Source organism: Bos javanicus, chromosome 7 (genome assembly GCF_032452875.1).
Source record: "Bos javanicus breed banteng chromosome 7, ARS-OSU_banteng_1.0, whole genome shotgun sequence".
Classification (NCBI taxonomy): domain Eukaryota; kingdom Metazoa; phylum Chordata; class Mammalia; order Artiodactyla; family Bovidae; genus Bos; species Bos javanicus.
Genome location: NC_083874.1, coordinates 87,517,152 through 87,540,732, shown reverse-complemented (window position 1 = coordinate 87,540,732; position 23,581 = coordinate 87,517,152). Strand labels below are relative to the sequence as shown.

The following is a 23,581-nucleotide window of genomic DNA, read 5'->3' as shown; positions in this document are numbered from 1 at the left end:
TTTGATTTCATTCTTCCTTCCTTTAGGTTTTCTCAGCCTCAGCACTAATTGACATTTTGGGCTGGATTATTTTTGCTGTGGGAGTCTGTTCTGTGCATTGCAGGATATTTAGCAGCATCCTTGACCTTTTTATTATGGACCATCCTGGATCACGTATTTTGTGACCACCGAAAATATCCCTAGACATTGCCAAGGCAAATTCACTCCCAGTTGAGAACCACTGTTCATCTTGGCTCACATCCCATGACAATAGTATTCTCAACTTATACCATAGGTCCACATAATACTACTATAGGAACAGCAACTTTTAAAAGCATTTGCCCTCAATGTAGTGTTTGAATCTGTTAGAATGAATCTCCATATAATTTCCAGAGAGTGTGCAAGAGCATGCAGAATATGTTGCATTCACATCTCAGATATAGTCTGAATAGGAGAGCACTTTGTGTTTGTCTGGCATTCCCTGGTGGCTCAGATGGTAAAGCGTGTGTCTACAATGCAGGAGACCTGGGTTCAATCCCTGGGTCAGGAAGATTCCCTGGAGAAGGAAATGGCAACCCATTCCAGTACTCTTGCCTAGAAAATCCTATGTTCGGAGAAGCCTAGTGTCCATGGGTTCGCAAAGAGTCGGACACGACTGAGCGACTTCACTTCACTTTGTGTTTGTCTGGTTTGAAGGTGTTATGCATTATTAAGTGAAAACGTCTCCCACATCACTAAACCTCACTCTGTAAAGTAACCATTTTTTAAAAAATGGCCTCATTTGCTTATTTTATTTTGTTAATTGCATTCAATATGTATTTTTACATATTATCTTACTTATTTACATTAAGACAGCTATTAATCACAGTTTAGAATGAAAATGCATTATGTACCTGATACTGTCTGTGCTGCACACCAACACATTCACTAATGTGTTCATTAAGTGTTAAGTAAGCAAGTATTATGTGTTTTTTATAATGCATTAATCCTTAGTAGGTTTTTATGTCGATGTTTAAGAATGTTTTAATGATATTTAGAAGAAGTGGTTGGGGTTTTTAGACGTACTAAAGATGCATTATTATTATTCTCATTTAGCATAATTAAATATTTGCTTTTGCTGCAAACACATTTGCCTTCCCACATGTTTTCAGAAGTAGCTTACATTCAGTAATTAGGAGTGCCTGTAGTTATATTCCTGGAGCATTTAGTACATTGGCCTTTGTGCCAAGTACTTTGTATACATTGTCTCTCTAAAATTAGCTTCCTCAGCAGAGATACCTAGAAGATAGAATAGAGAATAGATGTGAAAGAGAAGTAAAAGACTTCATTTAAATTTTTTTAGAAAATATGTAAGTAATTCTGATTCTTAATCCTGACTGAGATAAAAATCCAGCTGTCCTCATTGTAAAGATAAGACATTCCTGTCCCTCACCTTCCATTTACTCCTTGTCCTCCAGAATCTAGCTTAATTTCCATCATTTAATTAAAACTCTACCAGCCATATTTGTCAACAGCCTCTGTGGTAAACCAAATAGGTTTCAGTCCTCATCCTAGTGATTTCTTGACTTTTTTCTTTTTAACTCCTTTGGTCATTTAGTCTTCTAAAAATACTCTATTCTCAAGCTAGATTTTTTTGCCTTATCTGTAGACCTTAAATTTATCTGCACTCTGGACCTCACAACTTAGATGTCTTACAAACATGCTTATAGTTCGGTTATTAGGAACTGAATTCATCACATCTCACTATTGCAGGAAGGGGGACCCCTTCCAGGGCCTGAAACTAGGCTCTTGTCTAACACTCGGAAATGAACTGTCTGAGGAGACACATGTGCTGACAAAGCAAGAGATTTTATTGGGAAAGGGCACCCGGGTGGAGAGCAGCAGGATAAGGGAACTCAGGAGAACTGCTCTGCTGCGTGGCTCGCAGTCTCGGGTTTTATGGTGATGGGATTGTTTTCTGAGTGGTCTTTGGCCCATCATTCTAATTCAGAGTCTTTCCTGGTGGCACACGCATTGCTCAGCTAAGATGGATGCTAGTGAGAGGGATTCTGGGAAGTGGACAGACACGCAGTGTCTCCTTTCGACCTTTCCCAAACTCTTCCGGTTGGTGGTGGCTTATTAGTTCCATGTTCCTTATTAGAATCTCCTGTCATAACACAACTCATGCAAATGGTTACTATGGTGCCTGGCCAGGGTGGGCGGTTTCAATCAGTGTGCTTCCTCTAACATCACTACCCCAAATCTGCTTTTTCTCCTGTGTTTCCCATTTCGATAAATGTGTTCATGATTACCATTTCTTCAGCCAGAATTAAGGCATGATCCATGGCTTTTCACTCTGCTCTAGCTCTATTATTCAATCAGTCATCAAATCCTGTTCATTCTATCTCTCTGGTAGTTTTTTTTAATTTTTTTTTATTTTTTTTATCCCCGGGACCCTGAGGTCCACTTCCGGGATCACAGGTCACTCGCTTTGGGCTCCGCGCTCGCCCCGCTTCTGCCTCTCTGGTAGTTTTTAAATTCACCAGGTTTCCTGCTACCATCTTAGTTCTGAATCTCATAATATTTTGACTGTTTTAAGCAGCAGTTTCCAAAATGGCCTTCCAGGTGGACAAGAACATCTTAAAATAAACTTCATTTTCCAGAATTAACCAGGTACATATGCTTACCCAGATAAAAGAAGACACTTGACATAGCTGTCAGACCATGCACAACCTGGGCTGGTACCGCAAAACTGCAGGGAAACACTGCAGTGCGAGTACCGGTGAAGGACAAGAAAGGCATTAGGTTCAGGTGGGTGGTGGAGGGCAGCTGAAGATAGTTACCAGGAGTCATACAGGAAACGCCAAATATTGAGGTAAGAACAAGAAGAGGATCAGCAACTACTGAGGCAAACCATGGTGACAGGCAGAAACCAGGCAGTGGCAGAAGCAGGATTTATAGGGGTCCGCAGAATATCTTATTTATTACACAGGCCGTTTTTAATGGGCCAGGTACATACTTGCTGATTCTTGTACGATGGCATCTTAAAAGATGTTTGTAGTATCTTTCCTGAGATATATGGTCTCAAGAAGTGTGTGTAAAACATTTCTGCTACTGCTAAGACACTTCAGTCATGTCCAACTCTGTGCGACCCCATAGACAGCAGCCCACCAGGCTCCCCCATCCCTGGGATTCTCCAGGCAAGAACACTGGAGTGGGTAAAACATTTCTACTGTGTATCAAAGTAGGAGTTTAGTGAATTGAGCCATAAATGGTCAGTAGAAGAGAATAACTGAGTTACTTATTTGGGAGTAAAGGTAACATTTATGTTTAATTATATGTCTTTTGTATCTCTACCTCACCTTCATTCTAGGATCTCTTAAGGCAAAGAATTTTGCCTTTAATCCATGTCTATCTGTTTCTGCTTATAATACTTGCTTGGGCTTCTTATGTAGCTCTGCAGGTAAAGAATGCACCTGTAATGCAGAAGACCCGGTTCGATTCCTGGGTCGGGAAGATCCCCTGGAGAAGGGATAAGCTACCACTCCAGTATTCTTGGATTTCCCTTGTGGCTCACCTGGTAAAGATTCTGCCTGCAATGTGGGAGAAATCTGCCAGCAATGCAGGAGACCTGGGTTTGATTCCTTGGTTGGGAAGATCCTCCGGAGTAGGGAACAGCTAGTCCCACTCCAGTATTCTGGCCTGGAGAATTCCATGGACTATACAGTCCATGGGGTCACAAAGAGTCAGACAAAAGTGAGTGCCTTTCACTTTCACTTTCAGGGCGCATTAGGTTTCTCCACAGTGTAATTTTGCTTATTTTGAAAGAGGACTCTATACAATTTCTTCTTGCCACTTGCCATTATATTACAGAAAGTGTTGACATAACATGTTGATCTTTGGATGGGATAGTAAACAAGCTGTAAAAATAATTACATGTAGGTAAATAATGTATATAGCAAAGAATATCATTTTTAGGTAAAATAGATACCATGGAATTTGGAATTTTCTAAAATAGTCCAATAACTTTCTTTGGATATAGATTACTTTCTTGCAAATAATTCTCATGCTGTGGCTTAAAAAAATTAACTTCTCTTAATTTTGTATTTTGCAAAAATTTTAGTGAAAGTAGATAAAATTGTCTATTGTCTATCCAAATGTTACAGATCTATATATTAATAGATTAAAATTTGAGATCATTTTCCTTGGTAGTTGATCAATAAAAGCAATGAACAAAGCATAGTTTGGAAATTGTATTGATCTTTCCAATTTAATGAAATTTAATCTAATGCAGGTGAAATAAACATGGGAGATTTGAAAGGTCTATTTAGCTCTTCATTTTAAAGTGCTAAATATTTTTATTTCTGTTTTCTAACTATAGCCTCTGACTGATTTTGTGGGTTCTATTGTCCTCAGGGGTAGCTCTGAATGTTACCTTTCTAAAGATGAAGAGTTATGGAATGGATTATATGAAATGCTGTATAGTGAAAAGTAATTAATAATGATTATAAGAGCTGTTAATTAACAAACCCATTCTAGTTGTAATTACTTATAATAGTGAATTATAAAATGACTTTATGTTAATGGATCAATATGAAAAAAAGGATTTTTAAGTTTGCAGTAAAGTGGGTATGTGGAAAGTTAATAGAAGATAGAGCTTGATAAAGGTATCATCTAACTGGCTTGTCCACAGACATTTTTCACATATCTTTTGAGAAGACAAGTTTCTTTTTTTCTGATGAGACTCCCCACGTCCAGGTAGCTCAGTACTGACAAACCCTCACAACGTTTCCTCTAGATTACATGGCAAAACATCGCAAGGAGCAGCTTGCTGACCCTACCTGATGATCTGATTTCCTGTGAATTTTAAAAAGAGGATCTGCACGAGCAAAGTGGTTGTGTCAGAACCTTAAAAAAAAAAAAAAAAGAAGGGTCTGAATTAACCAGGATGTCTCTGGCTGATACTATTCTACCATATCAGTTTCTATTGTTCTGTTGTCTCCAGGAAAACTGTCTTACATTTTTATCATACTTTATGTGTATTATAACACTGGGCCCTGAAGAAAACCCAATGGGATGGTAGGACAGATTTTGGCCGAGATATACAAATAAAAACATAGACACTTGGAAGTATTATAAATATGATGCCAAGTTATATCTCCCTTCAGTAAGGAATGTGGAGGGGATGAGATGTTGACTGGACATTTCAACCACAGGAAGTCACAGCTGAACACCTAAAGATGATTCTACAAAGAGGAGAAATCAGCTTTTTCAATGATCATCATCTCAATATCAAAATGTCCTTTGTGATTTTCCAGCAAGAGTCCCCAGTTCCAGGAACTCAGGTATGAGTTTGCTCTCTATGTATTGCCTTCTAAACAGCTTGAAGGAGAAGGCAGTATATTCATCTCATTAGATTCCATGGAACATGAGAAATCAGGTAGAGGGAGGCTGTGGTCTTACAAACCTTTTCAAGTCCTTTATTATTGCACTGGTCCTGGTTAAAGCTAACATTTTGTACAGAAAAATGTGAAAGTGTTATTTGCTTTGTCATGTCTAACTCTTTGTGACTCCATGGACTGTAGCCCACCAGGCGCCTCTGTCCATGGGGTTTCCCAGGCAAGAACACTGGAGTGGGTTGCCATTCCCTTCTCTAGTGGATCTTCCCAAGCCAGGGATCAAACCCATGTCTCCTGCATTGCAGGTGGATTCTTTACCATCTGAGACACCAGGGAAACCCCTGCTGCTACTGCTGCTGCTGCTAAGTCACTTCAGTCGTGTCTGACTCTGTGTGACCCCATGGACGGCAGCCCACCAGGCTCCCCCATCCCTGGGATTCTCCAGGCAAGAACACTGAAGTGGGTTGCCATTTCCTTCTCCAATGCATGAAAGTGAAAAGAGAAAGTGAAGTCACTCAGTCATGTCTGACTCTTAGCGACCCCATGGACTGCAGCCTACCAGGCTTCTCCGTCCATGGGATTTTCCAGGCAAGAGTACTAGAGTGGGGTGCCAGAGGTAACAAAAGAAAATAATCTCACAGACACTGTAGAAGTATAGATTGTTAACGTTGTATCTAAAGAAGTCTTTTAACCCTAAACACAGTCAAGAAATAGTGAGGGGGCTTGCCTAAAGCAACTGCATCTTCAGGGTTAACACAGTGTCTTGATCACTGACTGTCAGGAGAAATAGCAGAATAAAATCACTGGCTAAATAATGAAGTGAGAGGAGAGAAGGAAGGTGGGAGGAAAGAATACACAAAAAAGAAAAATGGGAGACATGGACAGAGTACAAAGTTGAACTTTACTTTTTTTCCCATTTTGGAAAAGGTACTCAGAAAAAGATCACAAAAATAGCTATTATATATGTTTAAAACTCAGGAGTTAGTTACAAACCAATATAAGTTATAAATTTATGCCCAAGATCAACAACACATTTTTCTGATAATCTTATTTTGGAAATCTAGCTATGTGGCATGAGGACTGACCCTGGTAAAAAGATGGATATTGTTAAAAACTAAAATGTGTATAATACTATAAATAGAAATGTCTTGATTAACACATTTTTAATATTGCATCTCTAAAATCAGAATAATAAATCATAATATTACAAGATGGAAAAATGTTTGCATTTCAGGCCACATAAAACACGTGTATTTCTGCATTCAGTAATGCATTCTACTTGCTGAATAGATTTCAGTTTCATTGACATCTGTTTGATAAACCTAAAGTTTTAAGCATGTTCTTTTAGTAAAATGTCAATTTGCACATATATTCAATTTGCTTCCAGTCTTTTTTCCCATATGTTTATTGACTTTTAGCTCAGTCCCTGAGGTTCTTAAAAATTATGTAGGGCTATTTTTCCTTCATCACTGAGATGGGCACTGATCTAACTCAAGTTATGCACCTAAAATTTTAGTCGGAAGTATATAAACACAATATTCACTATCATAAAAACAGAACAGTAAAAATAACAATCTCGGTCCTTTACTCTCTGCAACACAAGGCACCTTGGCAGGTGACTCAGTAATCCTCCATTCCAGAATAGAGTTACAATATGGTGATTTTGCACCTTATTGTGGACTTTAATAAATTTTTTGTATTAAAGCACATTGAGGTCAATCAGCTCACATAGTGAGATCAACATGAGACAAATACATTCAGGTAATTTAATTATTTTGCTAACAATGTCTCCCCATTCACCTCCTTACTCCATTTTTATCACACATGGTAATAAAGAAAGGGAAGAGATAGATCTTTGGAGATGTTATGATAAAACCAACAATTGTAAAATGGAAATGCTTGCTGGATGGATCCTATTTTCTTTAGAAAGAAGTGTCTTTCAGTTTACCTCCACCTTGAGCAGCGTCTGGAAGTTTTCTGACATTGGTTTAGCCACCTGCGTTAAGTCACATGGTTTGTAACACTGCTGCTGCTAAGTCGCTTTAGTTTGTGTCCGACTCTGTGCGACCCCATAGACAGAAGCCCACCAGGCTCCCCCATCCCTGGGATTCTCCAGGCAAGAACACTGGGGTGAGTTGCCATTTCCTTCTCCAATGCATGAAAGTGAAAAGTGAAAGTGAAGTCGCTCGGTTGTGTCCGACTCTTAGTGACCCCGTGGACTGCAGCCTACCAGGCTCTTCCGTCCTTGGGATTTTCCAGGCACTGGTAGAGACAAAATCTAAAACTCGTGCTCACCTCTTTCAGGACTGTAATGATTTTTAATAGGAAAAAAATGGAAAATTATTTTTAATTAAACCAGGGATCATAAACATTAGCAAGGAGATGAAGAGGACATTCTCAGTCCCCAAAATCTTTATGGCCATCTACAAATGGTCCCAGTTACCTAGAGAATTCTGAAACCTGCTGTCTGAATTATTTTTGTTAATGGCTAGCATCCATTCTGATTGGTTCCTATATCCATTCTAATTGGCCCGCTTTTGTTGTTGTTGTTAACAGCTTTAGTGAGGTAAAATTGATATGTAACAAACTGTTCATATTTAACTGTATGTTTTTTTAAGTTTTCTCATATGTATTCACCTGTGAAAACCATTACCACAATCAAGGCAACAAACATATCCGTCATCCCTAAAAGTTTCCTCATGCTTCTGTAATTCCTGCCTACTGATCCTTCCCCTAGGCGACTACTGATCTGTTTTCTGTCACTATACATTAGTTTGAGTTTCCTAGACTAATATATAAATGATTTGTACTCTTTTTTTTTGGTCTTTCTTCTCTCACTCAGCATTATTTTGTTGAGATTCTTCCATATTGTAAGATGTACCAGTGGTTCATTTTTTGTATTGCTGAGTAGTATTCCATTATTCTACATTCCATTTGAATATGCTACAGTTTTTATATCCATTCATCTGCTGATGTACAATTGTCTAAATTTTTAGGGTTATTAAGAACTCTGTGGGTTTGGGCTTTAGATAGGTGTGCAGTTATGATTACATTTTGTCAGCTTTTCTAAGCCTAGTTAGCAGTTCATCACAGTGTAACTTTTGAAAGAAGTATTTCTGTTTCACAAATGACGAAACATCAACATCTCAGGATTGGTAAGCTATTACACTTCTTTTGTTTCATTCAGGCTGGGTCTATACATTTTAAAATTTTGGTTATCTCCATCAGTCAACAAGGTGTTTGATTGACCTGAGTAATCAAATTAGTGAAAATAGCTGATCTGAGAGCTTTGAAAATAAATGTAACTTTCTGCTGAGTTTCATGATTATTTCCCTGCTTGTTCTTTTGTTTCAATTTATTGGAGGTGATTATGTAAAGCTTAGCATTGTTAACATTTAAGTTAATTACAGCCTTATATCTATAACAAAGTTAAGAGTAAGAAGTATATCTCATTGAGGGAAAAAAAACTTCCATTTTTATTTTATAATTTTAAGAAGTATTTTAAAAAACTAATAATGGAATTTTAGGAAATTTGAAAAATCCATTGAAGTTATTTTTCAATTGGTTGAAGGCTGTAGTACAAAGATGGGGTAGTATACTGATTTCATTGACTGGCACTGTAGGAATATACCAATATTTCACAGGTATACCATTATTAATACCCAATCCTGCAGTCCTTTTCATGCAGAACTCCCACTGGGAGTACCACATGAGAAAGAAGTGTAGGATGAAACCCGATTATTATAATTCACAAGACTAATTATGACTTTGAGTTTTCCTGGATAAGCTAATTCCTCCTGCACCCTGGGATCAGTAAGCACGAAAGTAGTCTCACAAGGATTTTGCTGCATTTAACATTACATATATTTATAAATAAATCCAGAGACATCAAATAGTACTTCAGCTCTCTGCTCTTTGTGTTTTGGTTTTAAAGTTATAAAAATTTTAAGTAAGAGAGTGCCACAGGTGTAATTTTACTAAAAGACAAAAATAAAATAAGGCACACACCAATCACATATTTTTTGGGCATTTACTCATTTGCTTTAAATAGACTGTTTATTTTTATTGGCATCACTGGTGAATAAGACTAAAGAGGGACATGGGAAAGCAAGGATTAAAGACAACTTGAAAGAAAGGAACACCCAGACAAATAAGAGTTGGAAGGAAAAGAGAGAAAGAGGAGGACTGCTGAAGATAAAAGAAGACTGGCAGGAGGGGCTCTGCTTAATTTTCTTTCTTTTTATTTTTTTGTGGAGAGCTTTGTGAGTGACAGAAAATGATTAGATATTCTTAAATGAATTGAAATCTGTTTTTGATTTTTTGGTGTGACAAATCTCACAAACACTGATTCCAGAGTTTTTTCTGATGCCACTATAAACAAATCCTTCCAACTGCCTTTTTTATTCAGGCACCTATTGTACATCTATCTGAGAGGGAGTTTCTTTGTGTACTGAGTAATTTCCATGTTGTGAGGTTTCTTGTCTTCAGTTACCTCCAGTTTTATGCCTCAGTCAGAAAACTCACATAGCATTCAAAAAGGAAAACTCAAAGCAATATAGACTTTTTGTGCCTTTTACAAAGAATTAGAGCTGTGTGCCCCTACCAATATAGCAATATATTATATAAGGTCAATACTCCTTTTCACATGCCTCTAATACAGATGCATTTTATGAGGTAGAACAGCAAACACTGAATCACTCTAGTAGAGATACACAAAACAAGTAATTATCGCTAGTTGCAGAAAAATAATTATGCAGTTGTGTGATGAAAACCAGTTTTTAACTGGGAGGAGAAATTCTACCAAAAAAAAAAAGCCTGTGGAAAGGCTAAATGTTGTGCTCTGGAAAAATAAGCCATTCTATAAAACTTCCTAATGCAGCTGTATCATCCAGTAGAGGTACCATACTTTTTTTATAAGAGCACATTGCACACTGGGTGTGATACACTCTGCTCGTATACAAGGCACTTATAATTACTGCTATTTTCTGTTGACTTTTCTGTCAAAATGACTATTTTCTCTATTATCAATTCATCTAATATTTTAGCAAGAATATCCTTTATTGTCACTTAATGCTTACCAGGTAGTCCTTGCTTATGATTCAATAGACACCTATGATCATTAGCAGTTCTTATTTGGAGCCCGCTATCCTGTTATAAATGTTACCGTATATTCTCTGTGTCTAAGATATAAAAAAATAACATTTAGTTAAGGCAAAAAAAAGGTAACAGGGCTTTGTGTGTGATGCAGCATACTTTTTTTTTTTACACTATATAGAACACCAATGTGATGTGTACATTTCTACAGAAGGTATTTATCTCAAATATCTACAGTGAGTTTGCTCTGCTCTGACATAGACCTAGCCCCCATTGAAGCCAAGAGGATTTTGTTTCCTTACTGTTAAGCATGGCTGTTCTGGGCCCTTTAACTAAATCCACCACCATGAATGAACTTAGAGCAGAAACAGCAAGTACAGCTACATTTAGGCTTATATCAGCATTTCTGTTTAATACATTTAAAAACTATATTTAAGTAATGTGGAGGTTATGACATGAAGTGACAAAACCCAAGCATGTGAGCTGGATGAAACTATCTTTAGCCAGGATTCCGGGGCCAATGTAATGAAGTATATGGGCTAAAGAAAGAGGCTCAGCTTTGCCTCTGAATTTTCAGGAGTATCAAGGCTCTCTAAAAGTCTTAATATTAAATATATCTTATCTATGCACCTTAATGGCATCTGTGACAAGCAAACAAGCCTGTGAAGCTTGAGGAAGTGTTCATCCTAATCCTTTTCAGTTGCTTCTTGCTGCTGCTTCTCCTGTGTCCAGCCCCACAGTTGCAAACTGGGCTCTACCCCACTACAAATGAAAAGAACAAACAAACAGCACTTCCTTTGGGGCAATTTCTAGGGTTGGGTTCAAGTGAAGTGTAACTTTTCTGAGCAAAGCTCTGAAATTGGTTTAGTAATTTGGAGTTAGAAAAGATTTGGTCAAGAGAGAAGCCTTCAAACTCCATTTTATAATAAGATCACCAATACAAACAAGTGACAAATATAATCTACATCTAGCATATCTGTTTATAAAATATAGAAACCTTGCCATTGTAATATTTTTGGGCACTTATTAATTGTAAATCTGTCTTTACCTCCTCATCTCCTAATCCATTCTAGAGCTTGATAGTAAATACCCTTATGTCAATGTGATATACTTTACTACTGCTAACAATAAATTCTTGTATACCATATTTTAAATGTTTTGGTAGACTAACAGTTTCCCTCAACAGTGTTAATGATGCAGCAAAACCATAAATTCTCAAATTGTGTCTATTGGGTTTTTAATAGACATTAAACTTTATTAAATATTTTCCTATTTTACAAATTATTTCATTTTAAACTTGGAAAAATAAATATTTGTTGCTAATCTCATATACTTATTTCAGTTTAGCATATACTAGTAATTATTCTGGCTATTTAATATTAATAATTGTTCTTTTTAAAAGGTTGATTTCTCATGTGGGGATTGGGTTTTTAATGTAATGTTAAGATTAATATGATGAAGTACTTTGAATTCTTAAATATTCATTTTAATCACTTCTAACAATATCTAAGTTGAATGCTTTTAAAAGTTCTTCTAAAACCATTGTCAGTTTTATTTTGTAAAATCTGCTTCAAAAATTAGTCTACCACTGTGAATGAATTGCTTTTAATAGAGAGATGGGAAGAGGGGGGAGGGGAGATTCAGGAGGAGAAAAATGTCAAGTGAATCAATATGATTAATTAAATTAAATGTGGATTCATAAAACTCATATTCACAGATTTACACACTATATTCACAGTGACATTTAAAATGTTTTGAAAATCCCTAAATAAAGTCCCATGTACATGAACATATTTTCCTTCTTTAAGAAATTTTTTAAAAACCTAACAACAAAACAGAATCATAAACTTTACTGCCAACTAATATACATTTCCAATATATTTTTTTATAGAATAACGAGCAATTTTAATATGTAAAAGTTTTAAATGAAATTATATCTATTTTTGCTACTTTCAGAGATGTTTATGCTTAAGCCAACAGATAATCTTGACTGCTAATGTAACATAGTTTTCCTTATTTTAAATGTGTACCAAGGTCATTTTCATGTTAAGCCATTAAGCTTACAACTTTATGCTGTTCTTCTACTGGATAACTAAATTGCTGTACTTAGCAGGTCAAATATTTATTTTTAAAAAGTTAATTTTCACTTTTGTTTTTTTTTTAAAAGTTGTGACATATGACGTAGAAGAAACTGATTCTTAGATTTCTGAAATATATTGTTTTTTAAATTCAGGTAGTACAAAAGTATAATACCTGAAACCTACATGTAGAACTAACATCTATCTATGAATGATAAAAATGACAACAAGGTCTTTAACATGGCACAACACTTGAGAGATTTGGAGAGAATTTTCAGGTTCAGACAGTACTTAATGGCATGAATTGTTTGTAAGTTAATTTAACTTAAGAAAATCAATCGTCTTTAGATATTAATTCTGAGTTGTTTATGATTACTTCCTCTCCAAAGTCTATTAATGTTAGTGAGTTTCTCCCCCAACCCTGTGTGTGTCAAATTAGTATAAAGCCTTCCATATCTTCTTTCGTGAGAAGTATATTATATTGCTTTCACAAAAATCCAGTGTAGCTTAAGCTATTTTAACAAACGACAGTCTTTTTCCCTATAAAAAATGGTTCCAAGATAAAGATTTTACATCACAGAGAAAATGGAAGAAAATTGAGAGAATACTTTATTTCCTTTAGTAGCCTGCTATTGATGATGAAAAACAAGGCAACAAATGTAATTGGTAAAACAAACCCCAAAGGAAGTTTCAAGTGTCTCTAATAGGGGAATATTCTTAGTTGTAAATCGCTCAATTTTATCTCTAGAACCTAAAATATGTATCCCTGTCCCCCCCCACCCAATCTTGCATCCAATTTCAATACTTCAGCCTTATCAAAGTAAACAAGCTATTGTTAGAATAGAAAATCCAGCTAGGTTGGAGGGCTGCTGCCACTTCCCTCTCTTCCTAGCACAATTCGGTGCCAATAGCTTTTGGAAAAGGGAAGAAAGAAAGGTCCGCTACTGTGCTGTGTGGAAGTAAAGGGGCAGAGGGGCATCACTTCAATCTCTTGGCTCTGGTCCTTTCTCACTCTCGCATCTCCAGAGAAAAGAGATGCTCTTCATTCACAAAACAAAACAAGAAAATCTCTATAATTATTTTTGGCTCAGCTCCATTGAAATTCATTCTCCTGGAAGCATCTCTGTTTTAGATTAAAACAATGCTTGGAATATTCATTCTCTGCTCTCTCTTTCTTTCTCACTCACCACTCCTGCGTGCCACCCACCCCTAACCACCACTCCCTGCACCGCCCCCCCACCACCTTTTTTCTCTTGCTTTCTTATTTCTCAGTCTTGGTTTCTCTTGCTCTCCATCCCTGTCTGGTTGAATTTTTTCTCAGCTGTGCCAAAGTTATATCTCAGAGGTTTTTAACATCATTGCCTACAAGTGCCTACTCAAGATCGTCATGTTTAACGTCAGTTGTTCAAGCCTCATACCTTCTTCCAACCAGGAAATTTCTCCAACCCTATATCCAGAGCCTATCTTACGGTTGTTGGTTTGTGATCTGATGTTTCAAGCCAAAAAAAGAGATGTTCTAGTCAGTAAAATTGGGAAGAAAATTTACTTTCTCTTTCTTCCAGCCTTCTTTTCAATACCCAATCTTCAAAAGATGGACAAAGTCTTCATTGTCCATAGGAGGTGGTAGTTACTGAATTCCAGTGGTAAAGCATAGGAAATTATTATTTTAAAAATCCACTAGTTAGTTACTGACAAAATTTAGTGCCCAAAACCGTATAACTATTAAAAATATTTTTTCTGTCACTGACTTTAACTTTGATTTTCCTTAATGGCAAAAAAAGTTTACCATTTTCCTTTTTGTTAAGGCAAAAATTTTTTTTCAGCACATGGAAAGTAGAATTCCTGCTCCAAATAGTTTGTATGTACATATTAATAAATTTATTAATGTTCTGTGAAACATGGGATTCTCTTTCCTTAAACAGTAGATTCATTTGGGCTTCTACTGCAAGGCAAGAATTTTATTTATGGTGTCTTACATTTTGTGGAATTCCAATTTCTTACACCTTTTCATTCTTGGTGACAAAAATTATTGATAAACCTTTCATAGAAAGAGGTAGCTCTGATACCTACTTTCATTAGCATTAATGTGTCTTTCTATTTCTCATTCTCTAATTTGAATAATTAATTTGTGTTCATTTTAAATTCTTGGTTGTTAGCAAAGGCATCCAACCCTAGTACCCATCACCCAGGGAGTGAGCATCCTATTTAGGGGTGCATTTCTGCTCCTTTGAACAATGAATATTTTGTGTGGATACTGTAGTCACATATAACTAAGTCCTAGCCTTCCTACACTGTCTTGACAAACAAAACAAAATCCTGACCGTAGCCCAGAAGAGAAATATCTCTGGGATTTCCTGTCTCTCCAGTAACGGTACAGCAATCTTATAAGCATTTATTTAAAAGAGTTTGAGAATCTATTTCTAAGGCCTCACAAGAACCCTGATTACTGAATTCTATTTGGTTTACCGAATAAAAAGAAGGAAAAGAAGGAAAAAAAAAGGAAAACCACACACACTGCCATTAATTATACTGTAAACATTTAATAAATATTCTTTCTTTCTATCCTTTACCCTTTTCAAAAGGAAAGGTGGTAATTTACATCTATTTTGCCTCTTTCCACTCATTGTTTTATTTCTTTTCTTTCTGGCTTTCTTTTACTTCTGTAGAAAAGAGGTGGACATGTTTGAGAAGATAGAAATGTTTACTTAGTACATTTTTTTTCATATGAAAAAAAACAGCCTAGGCACTTTCTACTTTGTCTTATGACCTTTGTTAAACCTCTAATTCTGGAAGCTGCATTTTAATTACAAAATATTGTAAAGGGAATACAGTAGGAATACACAACCCTTGATTCTCAGCCAAATGAGAGAATTTAACAGCAATGTATGGTTGCTGGAATGGTTATGTTTGGGATCCATATGCATGTTCAACTCACACATTCAGGCAGTGCAATAAAGCAGGGAAAAAACAGCTGATACACAAAAGGGACCGTCTAGACAGTACCCCATCAGTCTGGCTAAATTTGGTGCTGGCATTCCCAATGGGATTGTAATATAATTGTTCTGGTGTCTGCGTTCATTCCCCCTGTCAAACACCATTCCAAATATACATCCTTCTCCCCCCAACCCTATTTCTTCCATAAATATGAAGCCCAAACTGTGCCATGCTAGAGAGGGTGTTGTTAGATGGCCCAACATTAAGAAAACATTATAATTTAGCAAAATCATGTTATTTAATTCCTTTAAAAAAAATCCTCCTATTACTTTCTAACTCCAAATAGAATTAATTTCAGACCAATTTAAATAATTTAAATTAGAACATGAAAAAAATTTTAATGCAAATACAAATAATCTTGAAATACTGAGCACTTTAGATGAAAGCAAATAGGCCTTTTTACCCCTTTATATTTATTAACCTCTGTTAGAAAATTTAACAGAAATCAGAGATGTGAAAGTGTAATGATGGACATGGATCATAAATTCTAATGAATAAAAAGCTAATGAAAAAAATGTTAAGCAAAAGCACTGAAAAAATGCAAATTGTGTATTTTTTCTTTCTTGGGTTTAAAAGCCATAATATTTTTTTCCTCTCTAAACATCTTTTGAAAGTTAAATTTCTGTTAATTTATATAGGAGTTATTTAATATATTTGATTTTTTAAAAAGAGAAACCAGAAATATTTATCCACTGATTTGTAGTAACTATCAATTAATATTTTTAGAGATATTCTGGTTTAAGACATCAGGAAAATGAAAGTCACTATTTACAAAATAAAATAAAAAAACCCAACATTAAAATGAAAATGCACAGATCATTGACAAAGATGCTTATAATTTTAAAACTTTGACAGCACTGAAATTAAAGTTGTGAGAATCCCTTTTTATGGTAAGGAAAATGCAGATTTTAAGATTGTCGTATAATAGCCAGATATACTTATTTTATTTTCCAAAGTGTCACCTCTGGATATTATTTAGATATTAAAATTGACCAAGAAATCTTTTTTAAAAACCTTTTATTCTTTCAACTCCATGAAAAATTATCTTGGGAAAGAGGTTGGGCTGTTTGTTTTGTTATGTTTTTTTAATTGTGGGCTTATATTTGTACTTCTGTTTTGGAGGTTAATAATCCTTTCCTGATCCTGTAAACAGAAATTTGTCTCCCATCTTAGTGATTCTGAGATGCCAGATTACAATTCCAAGTGAGTGAAGAAAGTCTCCCCACCCCCACCAGGGACCAGTCTAACTAGAGCAAATTCAAAGCAAATACTTCAGGCACTAGATCCTGGCTTTATCCAACTTCAGGAGCTGAGGCAAGCCCACCAACCAAAACAGGGCCCACAAGAAATGGCTGTTCCAGGAAGAAGCAAGATACAGGGCCTCAACTCGCACAAAGACAGAGCACAGTTGCACAGAAAATCACCACCAAAGGGATCGGGAAATACCCAGATACATTTTGCAGAGATGTCTTCAAATTCTCATATGGAAAATGAAAGATTAAAGATTATAAATATCTTAAAATTTTTATGTGGAAAAATGAGATGAAGAGATTGTATCCTTACATTTTTAATTTTAAAAAAATAGTGATTTCGTATTTTTTTTCCTTCTCTTGTATGAAATTCTTCTGACTTGGCACATGAGTACAAGAAACACAGTCATTAAAAAAAAGACAACATAGTGATGATATGTGCGCAGTGTCTGCCTGAAGCTGGGTGGTTTGCTTGTGACTGTGTTTTATTCACCTTATTTATTTATTTTTTACAATATGTACTGGTAGAAAGTGAAAGAAAGGCACACCATAGGCCTCTTTGAGATGAAACAGTGTAGCCAAATCTGAGTTTTAGACTTGGTTTTCAAACTATGGAAGAATATCCTCTGAGACCTCTTAGGTCTTAACTGGATTAAAATGAATATATTTGTGCTCTGGCTCTTTTCAGCTAACTAATGTGCATGTGAATTGATAGTGTGCGAGGGAGCGGGTGAGAGCAAGTGTATGTGACACAGGGAGAGGCTGCGGGCTCCGGGCGGAGGGTGACTGTGAAGGAGCGTGCAGGATGGTGTGGGCTGCCTCCAAAGAGGGAGAGAAATGAAAATTAGCAGGCCCTGGGCTCCGGTGCGTTTTGTCTTGACGGGAGCCAGAAGAGAAGCTTGGTTGGGAGATGAGGAGGAAGGAGAGGGGTGGGGGTAAAGAGAGGGTGGAGAAGGGGGTGTGGCGTGTGTGTGTGTGTGTGTGTGTGTGTGTGTGTGTGTGAGCTGAGGTTTCAGTTATGGCTGAGCTTTGGGGTTTTGTTTTGTCGGTTCCTGGCGTAAACAGACTGGAATTTCAGGTTCAGGTTGGAGTGCGGGCAGAGGGGTGCTTGTCGAAGTTTCTTTTTCTGGCCCTTCACTATGGTTGCTGCTCAGAACATTACTGCTGCTACAGAGGGGGTTTGGGGGGGAGCAGCCAGGGATGCCGGTCTGTCTGCAGCTGCCCCTCTCACACTTGAATAAAAGAACTTTTTTTTTTTTTCCAGGGGTAGGGGAGCTGTGAATACCTTTCCCAATAAGAGATGAGGCATATTGAAAACTATATTAAATTACCCTGATTAACAATTTAGCCACGAACAGGGGAGCTTTGGGAGATCTCTATAGGCAGGACTGGGGGCTATTCATGCCAGCAGCTAAGAGGTCGAAAGGTTTCTGAAGTTCACAGGCTCAGAGCCTTTGTTATGCTAACAGACAATCTCAAATCAGCTGCCTAGTGGAGTGTGAAATATAAATGATTCCTTGAGAACTTCCAATAAGTTGTCACTCTTGCTCTCCAAATACCAGGACAGGCTGCTAATTTCTAGCAGGCCCTTTTGCAACATGGCTAGCCCTAAATGAATGCCTTTGTAGTTCAAATAATCTTTTCAAGGGAGCTGTCCTATCTTCATAGCCCAATGCATCTTGGTTTTGACTATTAAATGAAAATCAGGGCTCAGCAGTGCTTGACTTTTCCAATCGCCCGACGTTTGGGAAGGGTGGTGGCAGCTCTCATGCACAACAAGTTAGCACCCACTGCAGGAGGCTAGGGCATTAATAACAGCCGAGACCCCAGGAGCTACCCAACTCTCACCCCCAACTCCCTACCGGGAACAATGCTCCGGGAGAGATTTACGTGGTTTCCCTCAGGCTGGACTACCTTCTTCTTTGAACCACACCAACACTTCTCTGATTTATGAACCCTCTGTCCAAGAGGACGGCCAGCTGACCTGCCAGCATCTGACTGGTCACTTCGAAGCATCAACTTTGGAGAGGGAGGTATTCATTCTCAGGGCAGGAGAGGCCAAGGGGAAGACAGCAAGGTGTGTGTCCAGGCCATACCCCTAGTATCAGATGTGTGTGGATATTATTTTATCATTTGCCCATAAGAAGGATATAAACATAGCTTATGATCTTGGGTGTGACCTTTGAGCATATCCAGATAAATTAAAAAAAAAAAAAAAAGGCCCTGGCACTCTGAGTCTGAATTACAAAGCTTTTTAAGTAAGAAAAACCACTCCCCAGACAAGTTGGGGGGAGTGAGACTGAGAATCTATGTGGGAGAGTGTGCCCAAATCAAACATTCTAGTAAGAAAGGACAAAGCTAATTTATACAAATAAAGGAAACACGAAAGAAAGAGGACAGAGACCAAAGCAAATGAGAAATCCATCTGCATCAGTCTTCACAGAGGAAAGGATAAAACCTTTACAGTAATACCTTGAGTCCTAAAAATTCGGGTATTTCTGACTCCATGTCCTCGACTTCTTTTACTGAAATGCAAAAAACTCCATGATATCACAGAAGTGTCTGCTTTTTTCCAAACAGAGCAGGTTTGATTTTTGGCAAGGAATGGAAAAAAAAAAAAAATCAAATGGACTGTATTTCTTAATATATTCTTAGGGTAAGTTTATAAACATGTAAATACATAGAAGCAGTATGTTTTAATACACCCTTAGGTGACTTTATAAAGCTTGATGATACGGCTGTACAGAAAATCAAGGACATTGATCACCCTTCATCATCTTCTTCCTCTCACTACAATGATTTACAAGTATTACTAACCACAATGATTTTAAAATATTACTTCAAAAATGATTGGGGAGTTCATTCTGATTGGAATAGAAACTGATTTAAGTAAATACTTTTTCTGCCTTAGGTATAGTTAGATTTACAACTATATATTAAAACATTAATTAAATAGAAATAAATGATGGTGTAATGTGTTCCAGTTTTGAAATCATCTAGCTTATGTGTTTAAATCTTGTTTGTTTTTTAAAAGCCAGAATACAGCATACAATGGTAAAAGACTCTGGGATTCGACTTAGAGAATTTAGCCACCAGAATAGGAGAGTGTTTAGGATTCAGATTTTTATTTGTTTCAGACTCTTATCTGTTTTGCCCAGTAAACCAATCTGCAAATACTATTGACTAGAAAAATGAGTTCAGATTACTGACACTAAACAAGTAAAAGTTTGTGGTTTCTTCTGCCAAATGCCAGAATTAGACAATAATTCGTTATTGATCTACTCACACCCTTTTCAGAGGGACTTAGGATCCTGGTTACCCTTATTTCAGAGACAGCAGAATGATTGGCTTCAGGGGCACATCTCATTACACAAAACTGAAGGCAACCCAGAGCTGAAAGTTCAACGGAGGCAACATAACTTGCTTAAATTTAACTTTTCACCCACCCCCTTTTCATTTTTAAAGTTAATTAATATTAAACTGTTAGTATCTAAGTTATTGACACATGCTGGAGATTCAAAGGGGAAACACCTTCCCTGTGCTTCCAAATACTTATTTTTACCACTTCCAAGGGTCCTCTCTCTTTCTGTCTTTAACACATCAAAACAGGGAAGAAAGCGCTTTTGTGTTATAACTACAGAGAAAACATTTGAGAATGTGTCAATGCTGTGAATACCAGCACCAGTTTGGAGGTTGGTTTGTTTTTCCCCCTGCCGGGGTATTTCTTTTCCCTTTGCTTTTGAGTCTTTAAACTCTGGCCACTTTGAGAAAAAGCAATGGTTGAAATGAAAAGTTAGGACAAATTGCGTTAAACCTGTGTGTTGCCAGAATATGAGCATGATGAAAGCAGTGTTGGGACATGGCAGAGCTGAGCAGCTCCACACACAGAAAATTAAAATAAAATAACAAATAGGAGCTGGTCTTTTCATTCTTCCTGAAATACTTCAGATCTAAGAGAAAGGGAATTCCTGTTTAAAAAAGCAAGTTTCTAGGGTTGCCACTGCTGCGTAGTGGGGGTGTCTGAATGTGTGTGTGTGTGTGTGTGTGCGCATGTGAGTGTGTGTTTGGGGAGAAAAGAAAGAATGGGGAGGAGGAAGGGCAGATAACTTTACTGACATATTAATTCTTTAGATAGCAGTAAATGAATGGTCCAAATAGACATTTGTTTCCCTTAATAGGTTTTGTACAGGTCTCTTACAAGCTGTGGCATATGCTTCATTTATATGTATATTTATTTAGAAGGATAGAGAATAATAGGTGTAGTTTGTCTATAGTCGCAGTTATTATTTAAAGTCCAAAGAGGTTACAACTTTTTTCTACTCCAAACACGGATACAAAGGTCTCTTATACATGCCTCCTGCATTATGTTGAAGGCCAATTAAAAATGAAGATAATATTCTAACTATCGAGCTTTGGGAAGAGGAAGAAGGAGGCTAAAAGGCAAAAGGACTCCAAGATGGCTGCCTCTTCCTTCTTTCCCTCCTCTCTGCCTGTTTTCCACACAGAAATTAATATAATATTTTGTTTAGAAATCACACTGTGGGTCACTTGTAAATGAGGCAGTCTCTGAAGCACCAACATCTGCCCAGAATACTCTCATGATGCCATCAAGGTATGGAGAGAGCTTAAAATGCAAACATTCAAATGTATTTAGATTTGTATATAGAGACTGGACTCACACACATACACACTTGAACATGTGAACAACACACACAGCTGCAAAAGGAATAAAAGGCCGAAATCCTTCTTAATTCTTAGGACAGAAGGGCAAAGGAGGGCGCCAGGCCACCACCCTCCTCCCCAAAGGATCAAAAATGCACTGTTCATGGTCTGGATTCGATTTTTTAAAAAAGATATATCTTAGTGATGACTCTCTCATTAGGCGGACTTCTGAAGTCTGTGGAGACAAGATTTCCATAAATTATCTCTCTAACTCATCTCATGCTGGTGCAAAATGCAAAGCTAAAATTGTTTTTCTTTTAATTTTTTTACATTAAAAAAAAAAAGTGTACCATGCTAACCAGCTTTCTGACTAACATGTTAAAGGCTTAAGAGCACTAGTAATTACTGCTATTAATTATAATAAATACATATTCCCAATCATCAAATCCCACCCGTAAAGCTAAACTAAAATAATGTCGGGAATAAATAAAAGTATATTTGGAGCTTTATAACAGATTTATAGCAGGTTTTCTGTGTAGACTGGAGTGCACTAAGCAGAGAACAAAGCAAATGGTTTAGTTCCTATAGGAAATATATTAAAAAGAAAAAAACCCACAACCCTTTATCTAAAAGCCATCAGGGACAAGCACTCAATACAAGTTAACAAGCAGGAACTGATAAGATAACATTTATATGAGGTCAGAAGTCAAATGCCAGTCAAAGGCTTTTAACCTCTTGGGTCATAAACAGGAATAGTTAAAAGTGAGAGGTAGTTATTTATCGGATTTTAAGGGTACCTGACCATTGCCAGAGAATCACCGATGATGAAACTAATTAGGATTTATAGAAAAAGAACTTTGTAGCTGTTCAAAGAAAATTAACCTAGAAACCCATAATTCTTCAATTGGTAGGGAGAAAAACAAACAAACAAAAAAAAATCCTTCTTTTTGAGGGGAAAATAAATCTAGCAATTTAAATAGATTTGGTAACAAAATCTCTCTCAGAAACAATAATTTATAGCTAATGTACATATTGATTAATATATGGTGAATAATATAACTTATAAATTCTGTATTAACCATCCAACAACAAAAATAAGCATTACATAATTTATTTCCAATTTTTGATCTTTTTTTTTTACTCCCCTCGCAGAGCTCCTAAATTAGACAGAATATAACTCTGATACCACAGTCCTTCTTGCTCTCAGAATGCCAACATTTATAAATCGAAAAAATATATATATATTCTAATAGCAATCATTTTAAAGCATCAAAATATCAAAACTACCTAAATTTTTATCTTAATCTACCCAGAGAAACAGATGTCTCTTCTTTATTTGCGGTCAGAATATTTTCCTTTGTTTTGGTTTTTGTCCTTTTTTTGCCTTTTCTTAGGTTTATATTCCAAACTCCCAAACAGTTCCTGGTCCCAAAGTCCAGGCTGGCTTCTATTTTCAAAGCATACCACCCCCCTTTTTTTCTCTTTTGCAATAAAAGAAAGCAGATCTAGGTATTTCTTTCTAGAGAGAAATAGAGGGATTGTTGTTAGGCCCTGCTAAGGCCCACTGTTTCTTTAAACAGAGTCCACAATACACTAGGCGAACATTGTGGATTTAAAATGCTTTTAAATATTTATCAGAAGTATTTTATCATCATATTCAAATGACACCTGGAGTGCACTCACCTTTATTGACAATCTCAGTTCTGAAAGTCCATTTGCTTCCTTAAAGCCCCCCAAGCAGAACAAGGACTACCCGTTTTCATTCAGTTAATGTTTAGTAAAAAACCAAGCAACCTTAATCAGCATGCTGATTGCATCGTCAACTAACAAATAATTTACTACTCTGAGCATTGCATTCCATTAAAAGCTCATTAAATTTTCTGTTCTCCAATGGGAGGTTTAGCTTTTGAACTGCATGCTTTTGCTTTGAATGATCATTTATTCAATTTTTGCAAAATGTTGTGTGTTTTTTTTTTTCTAAAGTATAGGTGAGCATTTCAATATCTATAGACTGCAGACACATGGAAACACAGCCCAGGGCTTGAGAAGGTTCTGTTTGACTTATAAACTCTGTTTCATAAAAATTCAACATAATCTCTTGCACTTTTAGGAAATCCTGAAATCACTGGGTGTATCTGTGGTGTTG

At 36.6% G+C, this 23,581-nt stretch overlaps 1 long non-coding RNA gene across 1 annotated transcript in view; it reads right to left on the bottom strand.

Annotated features, from left to right (window-relative positions):
• LOC133251654 (uncharacterized) overlaps nucleotides 1-23,247 on the bottom strand; it is a 41,595-nt gene extending 18,348 nt beyond the window's left edge. The window contains exons 1-3 of the long non-coding RNA XR_009737713.1: nucleotides 23,119-23,247; nucleotides 4,800-4,866; nucleotides 1,142-1,257 (exon numbers count right to left, since the gene is read on the bottom strand). This is a non-coding gene — a long non-coding RNA (uncharacterized LOC133251654). The remainder of the gene's footprint in view (nucleotides 1-1,141; nucleotides 1,258-4,799; nucleotides 4,867-23,118) is intronic.
• Nucleotides 23,248-23,581: the final 334 nt, after the last annotated feature.